Genomic DNA, 24,665 nt, shown 5'->3' on the forward strand with positions numbered 1-24,665 from the left:
CAAATTCCAAAGTTTGGACATCACCGATTCACTCTTTACAACACTGCAGCCGGGCAGACTGGATAGCGCTGCCTCCTAAAACTCCTGACAGCAACAGCCCTTTGTGGCGCAGATCTGTATCATAATTAAGGACGATTGAGGCAAATTGCTTGTAATGTTCTGGCTGGGTTGGCAGCTTTTATGCAGAAACGGCATGCAAGATGACACTTCAGGGAAGCAAAAATGATTTACGAACATCTTCTGACTTACACAGGAAACGTTTTGTACAATCTTTAAGCAAACAACACTAACCTCCCAAAGCGTTTGGGACAGAGCTTGAACGCTGGTATTTAGGCTGCAGCAATGTGATTGTGTGGACAAGCCTGAACATGTTCACATATTATTATCCTATTACAACCTGACAATTACTCTGGCATTCTTTCCAAGAACAACAGATCACAGGTTATTCTTCATTTCAAACAGACTTATTCAGGCTAAACAAATAAAAAAGAAAAAAAGACAAGAAAAGGAGTCATTCTTAAATGAATTGCATAAAATGTGCAACTCATGTACTGCAAAAATGATCTTTGATATTTCACAGTTAATATAAGTGTCTACATACTCCTGAGAATACACACACGGACTGATTGCTGTTTTGCTAATAACAGCCGCACTGATTCCCTTCATCAAGCGCTGAAGACAGATTACAATAACTTCAAATAATTTTGTCCTTTATGAAAACAGCAAACTGGCTTCTCCCTCACACAACTGGATTGATATCACATACAGTTCCACTATAAATAATTAACTCACCAAAACTCCTAGATGAAGCTTCATAACAAAAACACTGGTGCATCTTAAGTTTATACAACTGCCTCTCTTTTCCAGCAGCCCAACATTAATAGAAATGCTGTTTGTTTTGACAAAACAAGGTCACCACAGTCCCGTTGTGTAGTTGGTGAAATGTCTCTTTACCTGCAGCTGAACGCCACCTCATAAGCAAACACTCCAGCCAAAGCAATTGCATTTGAAAGCAGGTCCTTTCAATTTAACTGAGAGAGTCTACAGCTCGGCCTCCCCGATCATTGTACCGCTTATATCTGCAATAATAAATTATGTTTAATAGTCATTAGTGATTTTGATACACCAATTTTGTATGGAATAAATCCGGTTCAATTTGCACGAAAGTATCACAAGTTGATGCTAGCTGGTTGAATAGTCTGGCTCTCTGCCATGCAAAAACAGTTGCACCTTAAGATGAGGGGAATGCAGGGAATATTTTTCAAACACCCGCACTTGTCTTCCTGGGCAGCATTTGAAATGTGTGGAAAATGTTCTCAAACTAGTTGACCAGCAATGCACAGCAACCTTTGGGCTTGCATCACCTGGGTACGCTGCAACAAAAACCACTGGCTTGTGGATTGTGGCGTATGCGTGGGCGACTGGAAATATTCCCACATCTTTCTAAAAGGGGTGGGGGGGGGGGCAACCAGCTGATCGCCAGTGCACAGCAACAGGTGAGGGAGGGACAGCACCGCACCACTCTATGTCTCAGACAACGAGAGAAAACTCAGGTGACTAACAGTTTTAAAATCTCATCGAAAAGGATTTCAAACCATAACAGGTTGAAAAAAATAAATAAATCTGAGCAAATTCTGACACCACAAACCCTTTTCACCTGCTATTCTTGCCTATCCACCGGTGCAGGAAAGAGAAAAAAAATACATAAACACTGTGGTCCCAATTGAGAAAATCACCCTCTTATTGAGACCTGATAGGAGTCACGCATTAATTTTTAAGGCCAGCTGCAGAGATTTTTTTGTAGATGAGCTGCACTCTGGCCCCAGTCATCCACCTCCCCTCGAAAAAAGGTACATTTATATTGAAGCATCTGCTGATGTAATATAACAGATGAATTCAAACAGCGCGCGGGGGGTCGAGGTGTGACGACTAATTTGGTTAACAAGTATTTGATTTTAAAACACGCAGGCGCACGTAAACGAGGAGAATCCGATAGAGCAATGAGAGCATTTTCAATAGCTGACAACCAATGCGCACTCAAACACACCCACAGACAGACAGACAGCCCTCGCCTCTCACTCCATCCTTGCTCTTGCTCAGAAATTGAGGTGGGGGGGGCGAATTCAATTGCTGTCGAATAACAAAGCCCGCAAATTGCCTCTCATTCGTCAGCAGATTAACCCTCTTTTCACATCGCACAAACACAATTTCTAATTATTTCAAAGCTAATAAGGGCCATCGATCCCTCCCCTCCGCCCCCCATGTCCCTCCTCTTAAGGAATCTAACCCAACTCCTCCCAGAGGTCTATTTAAAAAACAGAGCAAGTGTTTTGGGAAACAGGAAATAAATAGTAACGCGTAAGGAGAAAATGTATCCAAGAAACATTTGAGTGTCAAGCTATGAATACCTGTAATTATGTACCAGGGTGGCTGCGGTGGCATTCCTCCTCCTTCCTCTGAGGAACAGCGACAGCAAGACGCACCCCGAGCTACCAAAACACCGATCCCCGAGGCTCGTTTCATTTCTCAAAGGTTTTCAACAAAAAATCTCATTTTAACTGCAGCCGGTTCAGAAACTTAGCGCCCACTGCGCCAACGCAGAGCGTGAGAAAGAGGAAAAAATAAATACAATAAAAACACCCCAGGAGATAGTAGTTTTCTGCGCCAGGTGTTTTACCCGAGGTCATTAAAAAATGTTGAAATCAACCAGGACGCCTAAAACAACTTGTTTCTGCGCGGATTCGAGCCGGAACGTTCCGCACGGAGCTCCGGACACACTCTCTCCACCGGTCCCGGTTTTTCCACAGCTCTCCTCCAACTCGCACAGGGGAAAGGGGAGCCAGTCCCCGAGAGAAACACGGGGACGAAAACTCGCGACACGAATCAACAGCAAAATGTAGGAGGGTGGGGGGAAAAAAAGAGAGAAAGAAAGATAATCATAACCACAAAAAATTTCCACCTAGAACTCGAGCTTGTTCCAGGCGAGAATTGGTCCCCTCGCGCCGGGTACTTACGGGTTCAAGTGATCCTAAGGGCTGATATCCCCGCCATGGTTTTAAATTCCACAACTTGGGCACATTTCCACGCTGGTCACACAGAGTGGCGGCGGCGGCAGCGGCGGCGGTGCTCTCTGTCCGACGGCTCCCCTGCGTGTGAATGGAGCGGAGAGGAGAGGAATGCAGCCCGAGCTCCGGGAGGAGGGAGGAGAAAGCGCACTGCCCCGCGCTTGCAGTACCCTACACAACCTTTAGAGGGCTTCACAGCACAACTTGTCAACACTTCGACGATCTTCATGCTACAAGCGCAAACTTCAGTGAATTTTAATGGGATTTGGAGCGACAGGCCAACACATTGTAGCCAAAAACTATTTTTATTTATTTATTTTTTTACAAGGAAATATTTAAAAGGCGTACTGTGCAACTGTATTCCCATTTTACTCGTGCATTCCTAAATAAAATGACAATAGGTGCGTCTCATTTAATCTTACGATAAATAAAGCGATTTTGTGCAGCAAAGGGTGAACGTTTGAGAGAAACAATAAGCAGGGCTATCTTAATTCTGCAACTGTTTCTCATGCACTCCAGAAATCTGGACTTGGGGCTTTTCATCCACAAGACCAGATTAATGTGTTCTCTCTCCCAGAGTTACAAGAACACATTACATCATTCTTCTCCTGCAGCCCTGGTTCTGGAGTTCTTGTAGCTTGTTGTTGTCATAACTGGGGCAGAACTTTTGTCCTGTGTGTCACCAGAGAAAAATGAAGCTGGTGTGCTGCAGTGGCAAAGATTTGTGAAAATTTAATAGGCGTTCGGCACTAAAGTTCTGGTGAATTGTCAAACATGGTCAAAAGGTATATAATCGCCCTCTTCTTGGTGAAGAAGAAAAATCCATGTGCACGTTGGCACAAGCCATGTAGGGGATACAGAAGTATGAGGAGGAAGCTGCTCTGTTCAGACCAGGCCAGCCTTTTGGTTTACATACAAAAAACACAATGTGTACCTGGGAACTAACTCCACTCACCTCCATGGTGATACAGGGTGGTGGCAGCATCAGGCTGTGGGGATCCCTTTCCTTAACATTTACATGGAAGGCAGACAAATGGAAGAGAAAATGGAACCCTATTTCTTTCAACTTTAAAAATTATTTGCAACTTTTTATTGGTAATGGCATACCACATACACTCACACACAAACACATACATGGACATACATGGGATGCAATCCATCACAGTTATTGAGCTGACACTGTTTCAAAGCTATGAGCTCCCAACGGTGGCATAGGGGGTTAGCACAGCCCAGGTATGGAGGCCTTAGTCCTTGACGCGGTCGTCACGGGTTCGACTCCCAGCCCCGGCGACATTTGCTGTATGTTTTCCCCTCTCTCTCCGTCCCCGCTTTCCTGTCAGCCTACTTAAAAAAATACAGGCCACTAGAGCCAACAAAATCCTTGGAGAAAAAAATTAATAATAATAGCAAATTATTAGACAACATCATTAGGACTGCAGTGATAAATGTGAGATTTTTAGCAGCGTTAGGAATTGCTTTTTTGCTTTAAGTAAAAGTAATTAGATGAATATTTGACCTTTAATTGCTTTTATGTGAAATGGTTTGCTTAATGAGGATCATCATACAATGAGAATCATAGGCTAGTATTCACATAAACCACTGTAATATTTTATCAGGGTTTTTTTGTTTTGTTTTGTTTTTGCATTTTCTTTTTTACCAGCTATTTGCTCCAGCCAACATTATCTGTTTACAGTAACTGCTTCATATAGAAAGATCATTAGTTCTCACTTTCTTCCCGATGCAAACATAGTGCTGATCTAAAGATTCATAATAAAATTTTTTTTAAAAATCTGATGATTTGCAAAAGCACAGTTTTATATCTTGTGTAAGTAAAAACATGTTACCACTTTTCTACTTGACACCAATAATCAACTGATGAGCCATTATTTAGAGGTGATTTAGATTCCGTAGCATTGGATTTTGATCATCAGCATATTTCAGCAGTTTAAATGCTCTGTGAATAGAGCACTGCTATGTTAGTGTATGGCTTTGCAGTGAGGAAGCTTTTGGGATAAGTGAGTTATTCAAACAGGCAGCTCGGGTTACCAATTGCACTCAAGAGAGCAGAGAGCAAGATCTGGCACTAACCACACCACCTGGCCTCATATGCTCAGTGTGTGTGTAATAAAGAAGAGAAAGAAAAAAGAGTGAGAGAGAGAGAGAGAGAGAGAATACATGGACTCAAAGAAGTAGGTGGAATGTGAGTTTTTGATTGAGAATGATAAGGACATTTGTGTGTTTTGCGTGAATAAAAGACCAGATGAATTTCAGCACTTCCGAGAAAATTTCCCCTGGGTGAGTGCCGCAGCCCAGCTTTGAGCTCTTTCCTAAAGCCTACCGTCTGTATTTAGAATTCATTAGTTTGGTCATAGTAATACTAAAAGATTAGTCTCACGTATCACGTGAAAGGCCCCTGGACAAAACCGTCCTCCATCTAAACTCTTAAACACTAACACATTGATTAGCTTTGGGTTACTGCGGCTCACATCCTTTCGGCTCACTTCAGGCTTTGCACCATTGTCATGGGAAGAATTGATAAATTATGAATTACAATGCTAGCCTTATGAAAACTGGGATCAAAAGACAGCCTGCAATATGATTTGTCACTTCCTTTTCATAACTCAGACATGTAAAAGTCGAATGATAAAACAGTTCAAATGAAGGTGCAGCTTCAATATTCTTACCTACAGCATGCAACCAAAAGTTGTTCAGTCTACAGTGCTCAGTGATGCTTTTCCAAATGAGCCAGATTAATCTTAGCTGTCATGATTTCACTAGGCAGTGCACAAGCTGAGCAGCTTGCGCTGAAAGCAATGAGAATATTAAATAAATTTATGCATTGCTGCTGTTTGCTCTCAATTTGCTGTTTTTTTTTTTTTTTTTTTTTTTAAATCCATGCACTTTTAATGGGTCTGTGTTTGGCAAGAAGAGCAAACATTTTAAGGGAATAGAGATGATACAAGAGCTGACTGATCATGGAATGGGGAGAGAGAGTCGCCCTTGTCCTTGAAAGTACACAAACAATGCCAGAAAGTACAGGGGCACAGATTCAAATACAGTTATTGGAAGTGACAGTCTGGAATGTATAGATGAGTGGAGAGAAGAAAAATGTTGTGGAAAGAATGGCACGATAAGTCCTAATTGCAGTTTATCTCTGCATTAAAGTTTCATGGCAAACAGAAAATAGAAGGTGCTCTGTCAAGTGGAGGAAAGAACTGAATGTCTTGACATGCAAAATGCTGTATGATTGAACACTAACGCTAGCCTTAGTATTTAAGTCAGTTCCCAATGCCACAGTTGCAAAAACGTCATAATCCTGTTGTCATGTTGCTCATGTGTTCAAATCTCTCCTTTTAACAACCTCATTGGTGAACTTTTTGCTTTCCTCTGCATACTACACTACAGTGTGAGTGGTCAGAGTTTTGTGGATATATTTATCAGTAAAAAAACAAAACAAAACACACACAAAAAAGGAAAATTTTCAGCCAGATACAAGAATGGACAGTTTTTAGGAGCAGCCAGGTAAGGCTGTAAGGAAGTACACACTGTTGGACCAAAACACTGACTAAGCATCACCTGAACGCGTAGACAAGACCTGCGTGACCTGTTGTAATGTGACAACTGGTGAATAACCCTCGCAAGACACCATATGTATGAAAGAGTGCATAACATTCTGTGCACATATGCAGCTAAGATAGGATGTGAGAAATACAACTGAATAAACTGACAGCACCTTGAGTTCTCAGTATTTCCTGACGAAAAGGTAACATACTGTAATCTTATTCTGTTGGCAGGGTTATTTTTAAAGCACTCAATGAAGTTACTCTCAAAACTATATTTTTCTTCCTTAAAAGCCATCTGATCTGCATCAATTAAGGTAAAATAATGTGATTTGAGCCGGCGGGTGAAGTGCAAGTTTGCTGGATTTGTAGCCTGAGGTCCAAGAGGCCAAGCTAAACAGATAATGGGCCATTAATAGGCTAACAATGACAACCAGAAAGTGGTAAAGTTATCATGTGGCTAAACTTCTCTGATCAGTTTAAGCAGTTGCTTAAAACGCCTTTTTGGCTCATAGTATCCTTATTTTTTGGATATGCTAAAATCAGACTAGGAGAAACTGAACTAGTCATCCCATTTTTGCTGCAACTAAAGGCCAGTCCAATTAACATAACCAAAAGCATTTATTAACAAGAGCCACACATCTCAACATAGCAATTGTTTCCGTCAGAAATTTTAAGATTGCTTCCAGATTTATTTCTCATGATAATCCATTCGCCATGATAGGGTGTTATTCATTTTAACAAATACTAATTTACAATGTATAAAGGTGACCAAAACAAACCTGTGTTTGAATCACAAAATTGCTGCCATTTTTCAAATATCGTTTCGATACACCAGTGGTGTCCTTTTAAACATCTTTTAGTGAGACCAATTATTTGATTGCTTTTCACGATGCTTTATTGCTTGCACCATTAATGCATTAAAACCTCTTGATATGGTATCTGAACCAAACTACTAGGTTCTGGTTTTAAAAAATATATGTAGTTGGTGGTAAAATATGGCACTAAAAGCCTGTTTTACATGGGAAAGTGATGCAGGTAGGTAATGAATAAAGTCCATCTTAACTTAATTTCATCATTGTTCTTTCACTGCATAATTGTATACTTGAAACTCGTACATCACAGACAGATCCAGTACAGTACGTTGAAGTTTGTGGTTGTAAGGAGACCAAGACATCAAATATTGAATGATTTTCAGAAGTATGGGGGTATTGGTAGAGACACTAATCAAACTGCTACATAAAGAGACATCAAGAATGTCATTAGAAGATTGCGTAACCTGGATTAGGTGGAGGTCAGTGTATTTATTCTTTGCAGCATTATGCATAAGTTCACTCATTGGAAATCGCAATGTCTTTTCTAAAGTAATATGAGTGAAACATATTTCCTCCATTATTATTAATTCAGGAGAGCGTTCACTTGTTGAAAAGCTTATGGGACTCAGGAGAGTTGTTCTTTGAATTGCTGCAACCTTATAGGCAAGCTCATTGGCTGTGATTTAGTGTGCATCTTTTCATAGACCTCCATTATCAATTAACTGTAAGTGCACACCACTGGGAATATCCTCAGTCGCATACGTCCGCCGCATTAACATCTATCCATGAATCACCTGTCTGTGCTGTTTTTCTGCTGAATGTTCTCCTCTGTGCAGCAATCTGTCATACACTGAAGGAAAAATACTAGTAAGTTAATAATTTGCAGCTGGCTGTGTAACATTTTAGCCTCTCACAAAACAGCTGAGTTCATGGTGAATGAGAGCTAACCCTGAAGACTGATTTCTCTAATTAGGAATGCTGCCAAAGAGTTTGACCACCATGAAAATGTAGGGATCCTGAAGTGATGATAATGATTTGAGATCCTTCCTTTCATGGACCTCATTAGGTGGTAAATTGATAAGCTAACGGTCTGCTGTAACCTTTAAAATACCTCAGGACGTCTGTGGAAAACAGATATTCACTATCTGACATAGCAATCAATTTGCTATAAAGTCAATTAGAGGGAAAAGTTTTATGAAGCATGTAAGTGAAGTAGAAAACAAGAAGGGCTTTGATCATACATTAATAGAGCCATATAATTAGAAAAGCACATCTTAAGCAACAAATTTTAAATGCATCACTCTTTACTTCAGGTTTCATCTTCTCCTCAACTTTATTCCTGACTTGTCTGCTGTGGTCCTTCCATGTTTTTGAAAGTTGCCTAACAAACATCATGCATACTACTACAAAAAGGCAGTAACCACTTATAGGTAACCCTGAGGGATGCTAGATGCAAATTATTTTATTTAGCAACTTCAAAATAAGTGGTGGGGGCGGAAGGGGATGTCTATGCATACCACTATGTAATATTTTACTTCAAGAAAAATGTTAAGAAACCTATTTCGTTTTACTTCCAGTTCACAGCAATGTTCTACTTTGTATTGGTCTCTCAAATAAAATCCCTACAAAATACAGAGGAGTCTGTGCTTTTAAAGGGAGAAAATGCGGAAAGAGTTTGAGTGTAGGGTTACCTTTCAAGGCACCGTGTAATGGGCAGGAATTTTGAAAGATAGGTCATCATAATTAAAATCTAGGTGAGTCAAACTAGACCTAATTAGTTACAAACAGCATCTGTGTGTCATGGCTCAGCTGCCTTCAAACACAGAATATGGCCTTTCTCCACCGGCTTCTGATGTGCTCGCCTTGGGATGTTCAGAACAGGGAGAATGGCAAACACGGCGTTTGATTAAACACTGCCACTTCCCCCCGCGATCAAAAATGCAGTCCCTTTTGATATTGAATTTTTTTTCTTCCTCTTTAGCAATGCAGTGCAAGAGATACAGGACAATGTAAGGACAGATGTAAACAGATGAAAAAGGAAGCTTTGAGGCTGTTAGGCTTTTCATGTGTCCTCTAGGAGTTCAGCTCTACGAGGTGCAGTCACTTTCTCTTGCTAAATTCTCAGACTTGCATTAGGAAAATTGCTGTGAAAATTGAATAAAATGACAGAACACAATAGAACTAAAATGAGCCTCACTGGAAGCTCGTAATGATGTAAACTGGATGTGAAACTGACCTCAGACCTGTTCAGACCTTGTGAGTACAAAGCTAACAGATAAGGTATAAAGCAGAGCATTCAGAGAAAACATCAAACATCAAGTTGTGTTCCGTTTTTCTTGACACAGAAATACATTCTGGTTTACAGTCAAATTGAATGAAGTATTTCTTTGTTGAGCCTTGTTCTCTCCACTTTATCTTTCTTGCTATTTTTTTATTAGCTTGCTAAGACAGACAAACATGTAAAAAGTGAAATAACTCCACTTTGGCTCTAACCTTGATGGAGTACAAATGAGAAATGTAATGTGCAAAACAATTATGGACGTAAAATGACAATAAACGCACACAAACATGTGCACACACCTCCACACACATGAGAAACTTGTAAGATAAATCAAATGAGAATCTGAACTTGGTCAAACAAAACAAATAAAACTAACAGTGAACTAAACACTCTCGGTGTCTAAGAAACAATATGTCATATGTGGGTGTTTTGCTTTATGAGAAGAATATCCTAGGATCATTTTACATGCCCATAGGAGTTCTTTGTGTCATACTGTGCCTTATGCAATAATTGCTCATAGCTTCTACGCTCTTAACATCTGCCAGGCATATTTGTACAGCAGTTGTGCTCCTTGTTATTGTATATTTGAGCATATCCCTGGTGATATCATCATGTGAATCTGTGCTTTTGCTGCAATGTAAACCATTTAAGCTAAACAGCGAAGTGAGTTCATGACTCCTTCTGATATTCTACTATATGTCAGAATATAATCAAGTTACAAGAGGATGTGGTACATTCTCAGTGGATAAAGTCCTTTTGAACATTAGTGAATCACCAAGAAGAGAAGTTTTTTGTTGTTGTTTTGTTTTGCTTGATATCAGACAGAACTACTCGTTCATTTTATGCTGCTTCTGCAGTGCCCTATTGTCGCTAGCTCCTTCTAGGGATAGACTTTAAAAGGACTGACAAATTATCCTGCTAAAAATTTAACAGTTGCTTCACTTGCTCTAAATTTACCAAAATAAACTTGCTAGGTTTACTAAATGTGACAATAAACTTTTTAATAAACCTACTTCTCTTGATCAGACAGCACTGATATCAAGCTTTTAAACAGCAAACACCTGACTGTAGCCTAAAACAGTGGTGTCCAAAGTCTGTTCTCGAGGGCCGGCATCCTGCATGTTTTAGTTCTCTTCCTGGTTTAACACACCTGGTTCTCTTCCTGGTTTAACACACCTGAATAAACTCATTAGAAGGAATAAGAAAAACACTGGCACAATTGTAAGAGACTGAAAGCATGCTTAGTTATAACCACAGAGAAAATATATATTTTAAATGATGCATAAACTCAAAACTGCCTAGATGCATCACTTCAAACTGTATAGTTACAGTTAGACATGAACAATATTCTTTCTGTATATCCCTCCTAGACATTTTCAGCACTGATAGATTGTATTTTCAAGTACATCTACTGTTTAAAATGAGCACATATGAATGCTGTGCATTTGAATTGATCTGGCAATGTAAAAAGCAAGTCCCAGCTGCACACCAAAGTTCCCAACGTTTCAACATATTCTCATCATTACATGAACTCTTTCACTTGGTACCAGGAAACAAAAAAAAAATTGGGTCATCGGGAAGTTTTCTGGCAGGTTAATGAACCAAAATATATGGTCAAAATAAACACAGAAATGACTCCCTGAACAGTGAAATCAGACCTACAGAGGATCTGTGGGGTGAGCTAAAGAGACTAGAGCAAAGGTTCTCAAATCCAGGCCTCGATGACTGAAGTCCTGCAACTTTTAGATATGTTCCTGGTCCAACAAACCTAAATCTAAAAGCTGGATTACATCTTCAGTATGCAGTCACATTCCCCAGACTCTTGCTAATTGCTTCATTATTTGACACAGGTGTATAGAAGCAGGTGGAAACGCATCCAAAGTTTGTAGGACTGGAGTTGAAGACCCCTGGAATAGAGCAAGAGAAGATTCAGGAATCCGGCTGATATACAGAGAAAAGAACCAATGACTTTGAAATAATAATAATTTATGATTCCTGTTTTACTTACTAAATATAGGTTGGATTTTCTTGACATTGTCAGTGGAATTTCATGCCACTGCAATAAAAGTTTATTTTTGCTTAGTCTTTCTACTTATTTACCAGGTCTTTCAGATTTCCACATAATTGAGCTTCACTTTTTTTTCCCCAAACCAGTCAGTAGAGTTTATCTTTATTCATTATTTATTCATAAAGCAATCCACATATTATTTTGGGTGAGTTTCAGGAGTGATTTTCACATTGATTTAACTGAGCAAGATAGGCTGGTTTAATTTGGATACGTCCTATAAATCTCAAACACACAATCTGTAGCTGCTGTGGTTACACTAGACTCCATATAACTGTCAAGAATATAAAAAAATACATTTACGGCAAGTTAAAATCTCTGGGAATTGCCATATGCCTGGAATAGAGCATATATAAGTAATCTTCGCTCTCGGTGTGAATACCAACAGCTCCACACATGACAGTGTGAAACTTCCCCATGTATACTCCACATTAATGTTGGGGTCAACGTAATAGAATATAACACACCAGAGGAGTCTGAAGACAGTATCAGTCATGAATTATATCAGTCTTGTCTTGTAATGTGAATATGGACTCGTCTTATGAAAGTTCACTCTGTGGGAGCGAGAGTCTGTGTTTTCGCAAGGTTGGATGAATCTGACGAGGGTGAAGTGCAACTCTGAATCCCATTAATACTAAGGCCATATTTTTTTGATATCTCAGTTGGAATGAAACATTCGGTGAAGAATACCAGCCTTCATTATAGCAGGCTGTTCAAAATGCTGCTATCTGATGCCAAAGTAAACCTTCACAAGGCAGCTGAAACACCTATAGACAGAGCCACAGTGAAAGTTCAACGAAGACGTATTTTATAAGACTCAATTACTCTCAAATACTATAAAAATATACACCAGAATACATATACATATTTGAATTCGTATGCCACTCTGTATTGTTTCAAAATAATCAGAACAGTGCTGATCTCAGATCAGCCTTTTACATGAGGTGGAGTATGACAGCGAGGGGCAAGTCTAGATCACTACTCTGGCAGAGATGATACATCTCAGTCGGGATGGTTTCCTGGGTACTCATCTGTCAAAAATGTCCAGTTCTAATGACGACAACCTGGTCTGTGTAGCTCATTGTAAACTCAGGGTTTTGTGCCAAACCCTTTGCCTGCTCCAGGATTTCAGCTCTCAGTGACATTAACAGTTTTAGTCACATCTTGGCAGCTTTGCTCATGCTGAGGCTCTCTCTGAGCAGGAAGTTTGGGGTTCGCCTGGTATTAAATTAACACAGTCTGTCATCTCAGCTGGGCCCAGAGCTGAAATCAGATCTTGCACACTGTACTGTACCTCTCTGCCTAATGTTGATGGATTGCATTGCTTCACAACCACTGAAGACTTGCAAACCAATCACGAATCCCACGACTAATATTAAAGTTTAAGAATGAGATGTTGCACCTGGACATGATTCTTTTTGTGCAGAGTATAAAACCACTGTCACTATTTTAGAGATACTTCCATAAAGCTGGAGGTAAGTTGAGTTTCTTTCTTTTTAAGAGCTCTTGTTGTCTCGTCGCTCCCCATCCAAATTACCTCCAGTTTCATCACCTTGTAGAAGTCGAGACATTTCCCATCAACAGTGTCAGTCGCACACACACTACTGTTCGATCTTTTAGCTTTCTCAGCACTGTAACGCTTGTTTCCCCATCTTGCCCTTGACAGAGGAGCTTGTCACCCTCACACAGTAATTATACCAGAGCTGACATCTCCTCTTTCCATTGAATTATTGAGAAGGTGGAGAGGACACAAGATCCTATGTAGGGAGACACATTTCTGTGGCCGTAGGGTGAAAATTCAAAATGGACACTGTTTTGTGCAGAAAGAAGCGGCCCGCAGGTGATACTGCTGAACCTTTGACTTGCAGGCAGTTTTGGTGACCTGACAAGGCTTGAGTTGTGAATTAACATTTTATTATTGCACAGACTTATTTCTGAGTTGTTTTTTTTTTTGTTATGAATCGTTTTCGCCATCTCTGAATCTTGTCCGCTGCGACGGACTGGCGACCTGTCCAGGGTGTACCCCGCCTCTCGCCCGGAACGCAGCTGGAGATGGGCACCAGCACCTCCCGACCCCGTTAGGGAGAAGGGTGATCAGAAAATGGATGGATGGATGGATGAATCTTGTCCGAAGACACTTCGTCAGACACTATCATTATCATATCTTTAAAAATGACATGTTTCTTCATTACATCTAAATAAACACCATAAACAACATTGCCGACCCAGAAAGGCGGTGGCAACAGTTGAAAAGATTAAATACAGTCTCACTATTAGGCAAAGAGAATGACGCAACTTTAGTGGATAGGGAAGAATAAATATTCTTGGTCCAATATAAATCCTAAAGTGTTTGTGTGTGTGTGTGTGTCATTAGTTTTTTCCTCTTCCTTTTCCTACTTTTTGTATTCATCTTTTCTCAGAGTTGGAGCGTTCCTGTTCTGTTGCTTTCTATTCTGCAAGCCATCATTTTATGGGCTCGTTGCACGTACGGCGCTGACGTCACATCCGAATGAGCAAAATGCGCCTTTCCTGCTTCCACTTTGAGTTACCATGACAGCTAGAAAAGACATTGTGCTTTGGAAGGAAAAAGCCTGAACCGTAATCTCTCCTGTTTGACACTGACGACAATAAACACACATAATATACTTGAAAATAAGTACAAAATAAGGTAAAAACATTGTCCGTCAGAATGAATTAAAGTGCATTTAAACACTTGATATTTAATTAACTTGTTTTTAATCAGATGAGTTATTAAAAACAAATTCTTATGTGCAATAATAACCTGACAGGGATGATATATGTCACTGTGCGCATTGAATCTATATGGATACAGCTTGTGAACTAAATTTCTGAACTTTAATGCAAAGACGAGGGCCTTTTTGCTTTGCAATTCTCCATTAAAAAAGAAAAAAAAAAACACAAGGTCATTACGAGTTTACAGAATGTGCCCTCTGGGAAAGCAGTGGATTTGTCTTTTGGTAACCTGCAAAGGCTTGCAAGTCAGACCTGTGGGGAAAAAAATGAAGACAAAAATCATTCTGGGCTGAATAAAACCCTCCTGCAAAGAAAAATTGTTTAATTATTAAATGTACTTCATGAAAGGCATTTCATTACTCAGGGTTTACAGCGAAAAACCTTTTACTTTGTTTCTGTTCCCAGACAACCTCTGGACTGCTTAGTTTCCATGGCATCATGGGGTTATAATTCAGACACCACTGTCCTTCATCCTTCCTATTCTCTGCATGCAAGTTATTATTCGATTTCAGATTCAGAGGGAAGGCTCTCCCTTTTAAGATGTTGGCTGAAAGGTGACTGCTCTCCTGAATTAACAGGTGGTTCCATTTTTTTATAGATCTGAAATAGTTCGAGAAACAAAATTTATGGACAAATTATTCATGAGACCCAAACCAACTTTGGTATAGTAAAAAGAATGTAAATAAAATTCCCCAAAACTAAATTTGATGCCACGTATTATGTTAAATCATGCTTTTTTTCCCAGTACTTCTTACATAATCTACCAAGTGATCTTACATAATCAGTTAAGGACGGTGCTCAAGGGTTTGGTGGATTTTGTTTAGCAGAAGATTTTTTATTTTTATTTTTAACACACAGAGCCGCACATGGACACACACAAACAATCTTTCCTTCTCTGCTTTTTACTCCAAGCTGTCTTCCACTCAGGAAATTATTAGAGAGAGAAGAGGTGACATGTAGGAGAAACACAGGATAGGTGGCCTCAGTTCAGTGCCTCCATCTCCAACCCCGACAGAGCAGTGAATGGTCCTCACTCACAGCTGTCCTGGACTCAGTCAGCCAAGCACACCCTGGTTCTGCAAAACAACACAATGTGCTAGGATGCTAAGATGCATCCCACAATGTAATTTTCTTCCAGGACCAGACAAGAAGTTGCAGGGGGCTATTTAAATGCAAAACAAAACGACCTGTTGCTGTGACTCGACACAGCAACCCGGTGACTACCTGGCTGGATCGGTAACACAAGAGAGCCGAAAACCAAAATCCCTCAGTGCTTTCAAGCGGAAAACACGCGATAGCTTCATTGGCTTGTCCGCAGTTTGATTTTGAATATGTCATAGGTGAAATTTCTGTTTTACATAAGGAATGGGACTTCAACAAAAATTAAAGAATGTCTATAATTTACATAAAAATTTCACTGGATCTTAGGTAGAAGTGTTGCTGAATATCAGGTTGAAATGAATTAAAAAATATTGATATAAGGAAAGATTTCTCCCCCAGCAAATAGACAGTTACCAATGAGGTCATAATAAATCATCTAATCAGATCACAGAGAATTACAAGAATTTTAAAGCTTTTCTTTCACATATATATTTCACCACAACACAAATAAAATGAACATATTTTCAAAATTATCACATATTTGGATAACTATTTGTCAGACAAACATATATTTCTTTAAATCAGATTTTGAGTCAGATGGTAAAAACCTCATTATATTGTCATATTCAGAATATACAATATTCAATATATTGTCATATTCAGTAATATTTGATAAATGAAAACAGAACATTTAAAGTTAGAATATTATACAGGACAAATAAGTAAACATTTTTACTTCTGAAATGTGAACTTTACGAAAATTATGTTCCCTCCCTGATCAAAGTACATAAAAACGTCCTTTTGGAAAAAGTGAGTTTCTTCCGGACTCCCCTCCTCACATCTAGATTTAGCTGCACCTCAGACAAATTTTGGAGAGGCTGTGGACTGATTAGAGATCTCACCCATATATTTTGGGACTATTGGAAAGGAATAGAAAGGGAAATTAATAGGTAGCTGGGCATTACAATCCCCCTAGAGCCATCTTTCATAATACTAGGTACTTTCCAGAATAAAATCCAAGATCACAGTAAGATCTACGTCTTCACGATTCTACTTGTTCTTGCAAAGAAAATGATCACGGTCTCATGGCTGAAACCTCAGCCCCCAAAGGTCTCTCAGTCGAACAATAGAGTGAGGGAGATGAACCATATGGAACAAATTACAGCAAAACTTCAAATGAAAAGTGACAACTCCGTAGAAAATGGTCAGCAATTCAAACATTTTTTTCAGAACACAGCTGATGGAGGTTACGATTGATAAATAGGAGATTCTTCCTTGTGACTTTTTTCTTTTTTTCTTAAGACTATGGACAAACAAAACCTCTTCTGGAGCACAATATGTGAGGACGTACATGCAATTTGTAAAATATAAAATACGTATGACGCATGTGATGTGACCTGCACTGGAAAATCTGAATAAAAACGTTCAAAGTAAAACAGTCCTTTTAATGTGATAGAGGAATCGCATGCATATTATCATTTATTCAATATGAGTTTATGCATCCAGATGTTGGAGCCACTATAAAATTGACTTTTCTCTCGACTTTTTAAAAATGATAAATTGCTATTCAGTATTCAAACCTTGGAGAATTAGTTTGGTCTTTAGATAAAATAAGTTAGGGCAGTTAATCATGAATAAAAAGCATTGATCAATCACATCCAGAAATGTGCCATCATATATTAATGTTTTTATAAATGCAGCTGATTATGCAACTTTTAAGAAGCACTCTTGTTTGCCTTTTTTTAAGTGAACTTTTCTGAAACTTCAGTTGAAATGAAAAAAGTCCTGAGGCTTGGTGTAAAATCATAAAACCTATGAGACTGAAGCTGTGATTAACAGTCATTCAGCAGAAAGTGGCAAAGTGCATTTTCTTTATCATGAACAATAAAGTGAAAATTGGCTTTCAGAAAGTTTTCTTTTATAACTTTTTGCTTTATAATTTGCTGAACATTCAATGGTACAGTAAACTAGCACAAGTGTCACTTATGAAAGTTAATTGTAATAACAGTGAGGCTGTACTGACAGTTCTGTTCCCAGGCTCTGAGATGTGGAGAAGTGAAAAAATGTATATTTAAAGCCACATTAAAGTAACACTGTCAAGTTGGATATCTTTGTCAGTGGTGTTGCTGTTCTAAGTGCTTCATATGATTAATTGAGCCAATTCATATTTAGGTGATATTTGAATTTTAGGCACAAGGGGAAAAAAACCCAACAAAATAAAGTGGATGTAATTAGGTATTATATTTAATAAACCAAATTCTATCAATGGAAGGATGGGAAAACAAACACATTTCGATGTATCATCCAAGACTGCATCTCATCACAGCTGCTCGACCAGTGAACTTGCATTTTGCCCACATGCTTCTGTCCAGGAAAGTGACAGTTTGTGATGTTGATTTCATGGAGTTTTTTCCAAATAGCTGAAAACTTTGGTCATGACCACAGGTGTCAAGTCTACCTTCACAGAACCAGTAACTTGGTGTTTTCCCTCTAACATAGCTGACTGTCTATCTTGAATACCGACAGAATCTGTAAATAACATGCTAAATAACAAGCTAATGTTAAAATGTGTGATCTGTGAGAAAAAAACAACACAGTGCCAGAGTTCAGACTAAATCAACTCTCCCTGCAAAAAAACTCAAAACACAGAATCAAAAACCTTCTCCAGAGCTATAAACACCCAGCAACCAAACACCTAACAGCAGTTCCAATAAAGATCTGGAAGGCCAACTTGTGCATTCTTATTCATCATCTACTAATCTGAACAAAAAAAAAAAAAAATCAACTGGAGTGACTATCACAAGACCCAAACCATGCAATCCTATTTAGCGAAAGCAGACAATAAATCAAGATATTTCTCTTCTATTAAATGTCTCATAATTCCTTTGTCTCGCCTTTGCAGAGAAATACAAGCAGAGAAAGTTCCCGTGCTTCACACACACTTATCTCATGACCTTGTAAACACAGTAAAGATATCTCCACTTTACAAAGCTAATTGGTCGACATGTCAGAGGATATTTAGCAGCTTAGTAAATCACATGTGTCCATTGATTTTCCCCTGTCCGCCGCCTTGATCAGACATTGTACTGCCTAATCCAGTCAACAACTCCATTGTTGCGAATCCTCAATGGAGTCTTGGGGAAAGGAGGAGGAGAGGAAAACAAAGCAAGTCAGCAAGATGGAGAAAGAGAAGAGGGATGTGATTAAGATGCACTTGGGATGGGCAAGAGGTAAATTACAAGGGTAGTGTAAAGGAGTAAGAATCAAACAAGAGTGTGGATACAATCAGAGAGATCTGGACGCAGGAGAGAGTGCATACCGGGTTTCAACAATTCACACCTTGCGCGCATAGATAGGAAGGCATATTTCTGTGTTTTCCTGTTGTGCTGATGCTGAACTGCTGTGCCAGCTGAAGCATCAACACAAAGGGTAGTGTTGTGGCATCTGCTGTCAGATTTAAGCTCGACTCCTTCCGGCTCTAATCAGAGAACATTCTCCGCTTTAAATGATGAAACGCTGCGTGGAGAAGCATGCACACAATAAAGAAAAGGGCCACTAGTTTCTATTGAAAGTAGCATGTATTCACCTTTTATGGTGACTATCTACACTTGCATTTTTGCACGGCTTCAAAACCAGAAGACGGGTACAGTCTTTTTGATCTGCAAGTGATGTTGCTATGGAAACGATGTTTGTCCAGCTATACAAATACAGCCATACATTTCTTTTGTAACCTTGGCTGACTTGCTGAATTTGTCAGTCTTCCCACTCCAACCCAATCTGCATCACGCTTCACTTCAAAATGATGGGGTTGCATCAGTTTATTGAGGTGTGACCTGTTGGATACATCTTTTTAATAAAACAACACAAATTTAAAGACCTGCGGCACAACAACTGCCAGAGAAAATTGTGCCTAAAGCCCTGTCACTGTTACTTTCAGAGTACAAAGTCTGGTTTTACATGACAGGCCTTTCATCTTAAGATTAAAGCTCTTTCTTCGTTTCATCAAAATAGGAAGAATCCCTGAAGGAAACAGCAGTAAGTTGGAAAATAAATTCAGCATGCAAGAATAGGGTTCTGATCTCTTCCACAGTGAAGAAACTAGTTTTCACCAAAGCTTAACCAAATCACAGGCATAAGGTCAACTCATTTCAACTCAAACTAAAAAGATGAGAAGTCACTGAATCTAACAGCTCAAACACCAAAGTGAAAAAAGTAAGATCATCCTTTAAGTGAATTCAAGGATAGAGGTTGGTGCAGAATAATGCCCTTCAGAAGTATTAATATTTTTAAATGCTGCCAAATATTAGCCACAAATTGTACTGTTATTTAATTTGTTAGACCAAAAGAAAAATAGATGTCTGTCCTCCATGAGTAAGAGACACACGTTTCCTGTGTCTAATATTTACAGCTTTCTTTCAATTAAAGAACTAACTAATGTTCTTCAATAAACCAGTAGCATTTTCACAGAAAAGCAGGGGTACAACAAGTTAAAGTTCACATGTGTGTGACTTCATTTGTTAATTTATTCTATTTTTGAGTATCTGACTAAAAGTAACTAAATTTTTAAAACATTAACAATCCCATTAAATATTTATCCCACTTCACAATCATCCACTGCTCTGTGTTGGTCTTTGAGATAAATACCACAAAAGGATGTGCTGTGGTGGTGTAGGGGTTTCGCGCGACCCACGTTTGGATGCCTTAGTTCGTTGTCGGTTCGATTCCGGGACCTGCCGACATTTGCCACATATCTTCACTTCTTTCCTGTCAGTCTACTTTCTAATAAGGGCCACTGGAGCCCACAAAAAACCTTGGAAAAAAAAATATATCTTAAAAAAGCACATTAATTTTTCTGGCTGTAATGCAGCAGAAGGGGACATGGGTTAGCTCAAAAGTAACTTTCAAGCAAAACAGTATAACATGTAATTCTTTGAAATTTATTATGGCTCTATAAACAAATGGGGGCAGCAAAATCGCCAAAAACCTCTGAAAAAGCAACTAAAATTAAGCCAGCTGTTGTTCTTGAACCCTTTCAGAGCACATTTAGAATGATTTCTTTATGAAGATAATTGAATTATTTCATATGTGCAGTCAAATATACTGTACCTGAGTATGTAGTAATGATTATGCAGTTATTGAGTCCATGACACAAACTAATTTAAAGAATATTGCGTTACTTGGATTATCTTGTTTGTTTAATGTAGTTAAATAAAAGGTCTGGACTGGAAAACAAAATAAAACTGCAGAATGAAATTTTGTCTACCTGCATTTCAAATTTGCTCACAAATTACATTATTGGACATGTTTTTGTTTTGTTTTTTCTGTTGATGTTCAGACATTATAAAAATGGATCACAGATTATACATCTGAAATGTTACTCCTCTATGCTTCATCATGCGGTCATCAGTGAAGGCTCCAATGAAAGGTAGTATTCTGAGAAATCCTCTGCTATGCACACATGCACTGATAGTAATAATGAAGCAAAATTTAGAAATATATACAGAACAAAATAGTAAGATACATTTTTCACTGTGTAAAAATGAGCAAGATGAGATAGAAAGTATGTCTCTGCAAAAAGTTCCATCTCTCATAATCTAGAAAGTAAAACACATTGCCACTGTTACAACATCCAAAAACATCCCATTGTAAAACTGTGCTGAAGGACAATATTACCAACAGAAATCTTTAAAGCTTATTTGACAAAACAGATCAATTCCTGTACAGCTTTTTGGTTTTTCAGATAAACAATAAAGTGGATTGCACTTCACAGAATTTGGACTGGGCTTCTTTGTGTCCTCTGTAAGTTGAATTGCTTTGGGTGAAAAGTCTACCGACTTTTGTCGACTTTTAGCCTGTCAAACAATTCATAACTGTAGTGAACTTCTATGCTATAACTCCCTCGGAGTGCTGATACCTCTTGCTAATCATAGTTTGGCTCATTGTTTACCTTCAGGCTGACCCGGCTGAACTCACCCAGATACCTGCTGGTGCAGTATTTCAGTATCTCCTCACACCACCTCACTGCTTGGGAGCACAGCTCTCACTAAGCAGGGTTCGATATGCAGGAATGCTGCTGCTTTCAAGTGCCCAGCAGCATATCATCGCTGCTGTGTCTTCCTCCGCTCACCACGCTGTGTGTGAGAGCTCCAGCAGGCTAAAGGCGCAGCAGCATGTTTTTTTTTTCTTTTTAGCTAGGATACACTTGACTCCTGCATCACGTTCTTCACAACTTCTTGAAATGTTAGATTTTATGGATTGCTGAAAAAAAAAAAAAATCTTGGCACATTTATAATGATGTGTTTGGAAATCGTGATAAGCAGAGCCCATCTATACACAGAGAGAGGCACGAAATGCTCTACACCAAAGGAAATATTCAACTTCTTGACCTCCTTGCAAAAACATAAAAAATCACCCTGAACACACAATCCCACAAGTAGCATTACACGGCTAATGTTGTCAAAATCTGTCAACCAGATTTGTGAAATCTGGTTGATTTGTGAAATCAACCAGATCCAATTGACATTCAGAATCCAGATAGTTAACTCCGCTGATTGTTAACTCATGCTGAGCATGCATGTGGTGGCAGTGAAAAGGAAAACTTTTCTTTTACTGGAGGAAACCTCCAGCAGAGACTGATTCCGTCCCGGGGTTGAGAAGACAAAATTTACATACACCAAGAAAATACGGACATTGATGTTGATGCGTTCTTTGTTGAAGAAAAGAAAAGGGTAATGGCAGAAATAGCTACTTTAGTTGCTTCAGCCTAGAGAAAATCTCAGATGATAAGCCCTGAGCCAGACGTATGTAAAGAGAGGTGGAGCTAAATGCAGGATTTAGATCATTTTATATTAATTTATCAGTATCCAGTCCAGTCAAAATCCAGGCCTATACCGAATTGGAAACTTGTGGCAAGAGTTTGAAAACATCTATTCATAGTCGTAGGCAGTATTGAATCAAGAGCATCAAATAAAACTACATTTCAAAGCTACAATCCTTTACCTCCCACATCACCATAATGTGTTACTTTGTGTTGCTTAACCAAATAAAACCTGATTAAATACAATGAAGTTGTTGTTATAACATTGCAAAAAGTGAACAAGTTGATAAATGAAGGCTACAAGCAGTCTCTGTCTTACATTTCTAACTATTGCTCACAGGTAATGATTCCAGTAGTTATAATTGGAAACCCAGCAATAAGTCAACAACTGCAGTTTAAATTGTTGATACAGCAGAGGGTTTACAGATATAATGCAATATATAGGAGCCATACAATTAGGGACGAGTATATTTGCTTTCTTTTTTGGTATGACTACACTAATCAACATTTAAACGAATTTTAAAAAGTGGTGAGAAAGTATGCAGTGTTGCTTTGGTGATGGTTGAGAGAAAAATGCAATGGGCACAATGGCTCAGCTCTGGTGTGTATCAAAGGTAAAGAGTGACTAGTTAGATCAACTCTTTTGATGATTGTCATGGATTCATGGTGAAAAACTTTACCTTCTGTCAGAATAAATTTTGAACTCCTGTCATTAGCAACAACCAAGACCCCACTTGTTCCACTATAAAACCCTACAGATGTTCTAAAAACCAGGCTGACTCTCTTATTTCTACAAACTTAGACCCCTGCCGCTCCTATTCATTTGTTTCTTTTTTTCCTAATAAAAGTGAAGGCAGTTCAGAGGCAGAGGCAAATCATTTGACTCTGCATGTGTCCTTTGAGATAAGGCGCCATGTTCATACCAGAAATTTCTTGTCTTTAGAAGGGAAGAAACCGAAAGGAAGAGCAAGCAAAGACGAACAAAAACGCTCTCAGAAGTGCACAGCATACAGCTGCACATGTATGCCTAATTCTGAAACTGGAGGATAGATTGCAGAAATAATTTTCTATTTGTTACAAACATACATGGTTGGAAGCATTTGCATACAATTAACACAGCTTTTGGATTTATTTGTTTTTCGTTTTACTTATGAATACACGCCATGGGTCTGTGATGATTTCGCCTTTGATGACCCTCTCCTTTTGATCTCTGCAATATATTTTCTTGTACAACAAAAAGCCACAGACATGATTGATAATGCATGCATTCTCTGCTGGCTGCTGTGCTGCTGCTTTGATCCTCATCAAAACTGAATTAAAGCAGCTGATAAAATGTAGGCCAGCCCTCGTTCTGCTGGGCTAAAGGGGAACTTGTGATCCTCGAAACAAATCGTGGGACCTCACAGTTGCAACTTATACATGCACACACGCACGCAAGTTAGTATTAGGACTTTGTGTTGACGTCCATTCATTTTAGTACATTTATAAATATCCCAGACAATTTCCTTTACCTTAACCATTACTAATCTATTCATAACCCTAACCTCAACTAAAATTTAACTCACCTTAATTCTATGCAAGGTGTGCCCGGTATTAAAACCGAGTTTGGTCCCTTTAAAGCCAATTGGTCTTCAGAAGGTTATTAAAAAGATCAGGAATTATCCTAAGAGGAATAGATGAACAAGTACATGCATACACATGCTTACACACTCACACAGAGAGAGTCTTGGAAATCAAAGCTCTCTAGATCTGACTGAAACAATGTCTTCTATCGTTCCGCTTCAGGCTGCAAAGCCTGTATTTCACTCAAGTGGGAATCTCACTGCCAACCTCCTAATTCTGCACAAGGACTAAAAGAAAGAATGCATTTGAGTGTCCGCTGCAGATGTCTGCTCGTGTGCAGGCTATGTATAGACTGGCACTAAAGTTCTTTGACAGTGTTGGCCTTTCCATGCTGGGACTTCAACACCAAGCTGTCCCTGGCACACACAAAAACAAACATCCTCTGTGCGTGTCCTTTGTCTCTCCCTCCTGGTCTCCTCTCTCTCTCTCTCTTTGCATCTGTCTTGCTAGAACTAGAACATGCATGTATTATTCATTTAGCATCTAGCTGGATGTAGGGCCTTGTCAGGAAGTGAACCCACCACAATGGTGGGCAGAGGACTGCAGAGAGCATCCGAGAAGGAGAATGGGGGAGGAAGAAGAAA

The 24,665-nt window shown here is 39.1% G+C and overlaps 1 protein-coding gene across 4 annotated transcripts in view; it reads right to left on the minus strand.

Moving 5' to 3' along the window:
• The window catches only part of LOC129358537 (plexin-A1-like), a 204,467-nt gene extending 201,334 nt beyond the window's left edge, over positions 1 to 3,133 (minus strand). For all 4 annotated transcript variants that reach the window (XM_055027665.1, XM_055027663.1, XM_055027664.1 and 1 more), the window contains exon 1: positions 3,015 to 3,133. The gene's annotated coding sequence lies outside the window, so the exon portion shown is untranslated. The remainder of the gene's footprint in view (positions 1 to 3,014) is intronic.
• Positions 3,134 to 24,665: the final 21,532 nt, after the last annotated feature.

The sequence above is a fragment of the Poeciliopsis prolifica genome, unplaced genomic scaffold (genome assembly GCF_027474105.1).
Source record: "Poeciliopsis prolifica strain line A6 unplaced genomic scaffold, Auburn_PproV2 SCAFFOLD003, whole genome shotgun sequence".
In the NCBI taxonomy this organism is placed as follows: Eukaryota; Metazoa; Chordata; class Actinopteri; order Cyprinodontiformes; family Poeciliidae; genus Poeciliopsis; species Poeciliopsis prolifica.